A 5,232-nucleotide genomic window follows, 5' to 3' on the forward strand; every position below is an offset into this window, starting at 1 on the left:
GGGAAGCGCCGCGAGGGCAGCGGGGCTGACTGCGCCCTGCGCCCCGGGGGGAGCCGGTGGAGCGGGATGGCCCCGGGCGAGGACCGCCCCGCGGTGCGACAGCGGCCGTGGTGGGATGGACCCCTGCGTGGCCGCCACGGCACTTGGTCACCACGGGCCCCTGGCCGCCACGGCGTGCGTGAGCCTTGCCGCACCGATGGAGATGCCAAGTGGCGTGAGCAGGCCCTGCGGACACCTTTTGCAGAAGGAGCCCTGTTCCAAATGGCTGCTCTTGTCTCTCAGTGGGCCCATCTGGATTTTTTCCAGCACGCTGAGCGTGCTGGAACCCGCGCAGGGCTTTGGTTTGGGAATGTGGTGGTGTTCACCTTTAAACGGGGAGGAGCAGGCTTTCCTCTTAGTTCAGCTTAGCAACAAAAATACACTTGCATCCCCCACTGTCTCGAGGGCACCTGAGGAAAAGGGCGTGGAGCAGAGAACAGAAGCCCTGGCAGCACAGCCAATGCAGAGTTACTGAAAGGTTAAAGAGAGAGATCTGCTGAAACGCTACTGACACCTTGCCCAAAAGGTTTAGTGAGGTCATGGGACTTTCGGTGTTTTTCTTTTGTGCTGGTGATAGCAGTGTTGTGATTCAGTCAGTATCACCCATCACTAGAGAGCAGTGTACTGCAAAAGAGCTCTAAAGAGCCAGCCCCAGTATTGCTCCACACTTTATTGTCATGTCAAACAGCAGACTACACCAGGTAATGTTTGAGAGCGGACTTTGCCCTCTATTTATAGTATGATTTCATCTCTCTGAGTGAAGGTAAACACCAGGAGAAGCAGAACAGCAGCATAGATACATCACTCCACCTGGAGCTGGGATGCCCTTAAGACTTTCCTGGCTAAGTTTTTAAATGTATAAAAGTGTTTGCCTGTGTTGTGTGCATGTGTCTTATGCAAACCACTTCTTTCAGCACTGTGCAGTAGAACCCCCCTTGTCTCCCCCCTTCAAGCGCCGTACAAGAGGTTTACTCATCTGTAAAATGAACATGACAAAGCTTATCTTCCAACTCATGCCAAGGACTGTGCTGTGTTTACATTCGCACATGCTGGAAGAAAATTGCCTCGAAGGTACAATATAATAAAAGGTAAATTAACCTTTGCACTGTCACTGCTTACCACAGCTTTCTTCTGTTCACCAGTTCTGATATTTCCATTCTGGTATTTACCACTTCAAATCAATAATAGTTCCTCTCTTGGCAATTGTGAATTTTGCACATACAGGTAACCTTGTGAGTTGCCTCAAGCTTAAAATAAAATACCCAGATGTCATCATAGGAGTCATTTCCATCACAAAGATAGCACACCAGGGCTGCCACTGCATTTCCTGATATAATAATAGTAAGCACCACTGAGCTGCTCTCAAATTAAACCCCACTTCCCTTTTTTTAACAATAATGTTAAAAAGTGGAGATGCCTTAATATTGAAAACCACAGCATCTATTATTAGCTGTGATGTAATAGTGTCAGTGTAAATGTCAGAGTGACAGCAAAACAGCATCTAATACTATGGAACTGTAACATCAATTAAAATTGCTGAATTAAGCTAAAAAACTCTTATAATTAAAAAATCCAAACAAACAAACAAAACACGAAAAAAAACCCAAACCACCATCAACACAACAACTGTTTCTGTCCTTAATGAAATATATAATACATTTAAAAAGTGAACTTCCTTTCAGCGTTCCTCTGAAGTATGATGGGTGCAGGAACAAAAAGGATTAACCAGCATGAAGATTCAGGCTCACTTTTCTGGCTGTCAGCTGCCACAGCAGACATACCTTCTCGATAGAAAGAAGGCTGTGAAGGCTGCTTTCTTCTGCTGCCAGAGGTATTGTTGTGCTAGGAAATTTCCACTGCACGTGGCCATGCACGTGACCCTGCATTTTGCAGCTGCTTTCACAGCTAAACTAGGGAATATTTGATAGCTCTGGTTATATGAATTATTAAATTAACTCTTTGCTTGTAGTTGCATCCTTGAAACAGCCTATTACTGTAGCATCACCCAGGAAATCATAATGTATATTTATTCTACTTGGATTATTTGGGGAATTAAGGCTCTTATGAATTTGCTGTACTCCAACACACTGCAAACTGTTTATGTCAGCTACTGTCTTAATGTATCTATTTTTTAATGAGTAATTTTGTCTTACAGAGACAAAATACGTATTAAATGTAATTTGTCTTACAGAGTCTCCCTCAAAGACTTTTCAGATCTCTGGAGCTCACTCTGTAGTATCTTATTGTTTTGTATCAAGCCCATCACAGAATGTTGGTAACCTTCATATATGGCAGGTGTCTTAATAATCTCTTTTTGGAAGGATTTTTGTATGCGTAGATCAGGCTTCTCTGCACAGGAACTAAAACCGTAACTTTTTAGGCACTGTTTTCCTCACTCAGCTCTCACTGAGTGAATTAGAGCTGTTGACCACATTGTTGTTTTCTCGTTTTCATCGGCACAGGTTGCCCAGAGCAGCTGTGGCTGCCCCATCCCTGGCAGTGTCCAAGGCCAGGTTGCTCTGAGCAACCTGGAAGGTGTCCCTGCCCATGGCAGAAGGTAGAGTGGGATGGGCTTTAAGATCCCTCCACCCCAAACCAGTCTGGGGTTCTGTGATGAAATTTTTGGGTGAAAATTTGCCCGCTTCCTCTGAACAGTATCCCTACAAAAGCAGCTATTCCTGCAGCTGCACGGTGAGGAACATTTTAGCACCTGACAGGCTCAAACGCCGACCTGAGCTTTGGCATCAGACTGTCCCTGGGGGTTTTATATTCTCATAACATCCGAGAAGGTTTTGTCGCGCGATGACCTTTAACAAACCCCCATTTACCCATGGACTGATGTTTGTTAGGGACTTTAACAAACCCTCATTTACTCATGGACTGATGTTTGTTAGGGACTTGTTTCCTGAGGATGGGGCAGGCCCAAGTCGCACACGCTTAGACCAAAACAGCCCCAGACAGCAGGGACAGCCCTGAGGTGGCTGGGCGGGGTTCGGGGATTCCCCGTTGGGGACTGCAGCACGTTCCCGTCCCTCGGGGGAGGGCCGGCCCCGGCCTCGCCGCGCTCCACGGCCCACCCCGCACACAACATGGCCGGCGGCGGCCCCACAGCCCCGCCCCGGGGCGGCTCCCTGACATCTCCCCTACACACCCACAGCGCCTCTACACATCCCCAGTCCCATCCCCTTCCTCCACAGCCCCGTACCTGTCTCACATACACCCCCAAGACGCCCATACACACCCCACACGCATACACACATCCCCGCACGTAGACAGCCCACACATGCACACAAACACACCACCCCACACACAGAAATGGACACCCCTCCATCACCCCAGACCCGCCCGCGCACACACAGCCGTGTGGCTCTTTCGGTCTCGGGCTCCTTCTCCTCCCTAACGCTTCGGGAATCTCGCAGCAGGCCCTCCTGGCCTCCTCTGATGGCACAGCCAAAGTGGATTTTCCAGTAGTAAACTTAATAATGAAGCACAGTTACATTTTGTACTGTTGGAAAGAAGCAGTGGTTGCTGGGTTGGGTGCGGGAGGTGAGGTGCAGCTTCATCCCTATTTTGGAAAGTCTGCCATCAGTACCACTGGCTCCTTAGAGTGGTGGTGATGCCAGCCAGGCTGCTTTGGGATCTCAGTTCATCAATTTGCACCAGAGCAGGAGGTGTCGCCTGGGGCTTAGGCTGCTGCAGGCTCCCTTGCTGCCCGTGGGAGCAGTCTGGGCAGGAAAGGCAGTGTTTTGGAGAAGTGATGGGCCTACTGTGTCACATGCCTGGTGTCTCTTGAGTAGGAGCTCTGGTGTTTTGTGAAGGATTTGACTTAATACAAATATGCAGGCTATGGCTGTGTTATGCAGCTCTGCTTTGATGTTTTGTGAAGCTAAGGATCTCAGCTGACCAGAAGTTCGAATGTGTAGCTATCTTGTGCAATCTCATCACGTTATCTAGAATACCTATTTCCAGATTATAAGATTCCTCTAGGAAAGTACATTATATTAAAATTGTATTATTTGTTGTGCATTCTTGTTTGTGGGTTTCGGTGATCAATTTGTACAAAATTGGAAGATTTTGTTTATAGGTCACTTAAACATCATCTGAGATTGATTAAATTCTGCAGAAACCAAGGACAAATTTTCAGTCTGCCTTTGACTCCTCTGTAGCAGGAGGGATAGGTGAGGCGCCAAGATCCCAAAGCAGGAAAATAATTGTGCTCTTGTAATTTTTCTTTTGATTTCTGGTAGAAGCTGTCTCCAGTGTTTAGCTCTGGCTTAATTTCAGCTCACCTTCCTGTGTATGAATTGCTCGAGGAGTCAGAGAAACTGGTATAATGTTAGATTTGAATTTTGGTGAACCTCTTGGGGTAGCTTGGAGATGTGAAGAATGTTGGTTTAAAGCCTTTTGAGAAGTTTACATTGTGGTTGGTTAATACCATTGTAGCTTAAATGCATTTCCTTTTGAAGGGACAATTGTATTGCGAGCAGACTAATCCCTGAACTTCTAAAACCACAACAAGGTGCTGTGTGGTATTACTGAGTCACTGATCATGGGTTATGCCAACTTCAGTACAAATAAATTAATTGTTTCATTTACTTTTGTTCTGGTAATCTCTGGAAGGCCCAGAGAAAGATCACGACCCTGTAGAACTAGGGATTGTATAAAAGCACACACAAGAAGACAGACCCTGAGTCTTTGTATACTCTTATCTGTCTAAGCTTGATTTCAGATTGCTTTACCAACATGAATAAAAATATGCGTGTCCTAAACTTTCTAAAATTTCAGTTTGTTAGTAAACATTCTGGCTTTGTAGGATTTGACAGGATAAATAGTCTGTGTGGGGTTATATGGGTTATACCTCCCAGAAAGAAACAATAGGAGCCCGAGCTTGGTGGCAAATGTACATTTCCATATCTAGTCCTGGAAAATGAAGACCCCTTAAATTCCAATCCACCATGTTACTTGCAGAAATGGCATTCATATTAAATTGAATTGACATTCATTAATTACATTACTGCATTTAGTAAAGGTGCTTTTACGTTTTAATTTACTTTTCAATGGAAAGTTGTGTGTAGAAGAGGCAGTAGATGGTGTTGCTTCTGGGTGTGTGATAACCCAGCTCCTTCCCACTCCTTTGCACGGCGAGTTTTGTTCTTGGGAAAGTAATGTAAGTAATAATAACAAATGTAGGGA

This window comes from Geospiza fortis, unplaced genomic scaffold (genome assembly GCF_000277835.1).
Source record: "Geospiza fortis unplaced genomic scaffold, GeoFor_1.0 scaffold164, whole genome shotgun sequence".
NCBI lineage: Eukaryota > Metazoa > Chordata > Aves > Passeriformes > Thraupidae > Geospiza > Geospiza fortis.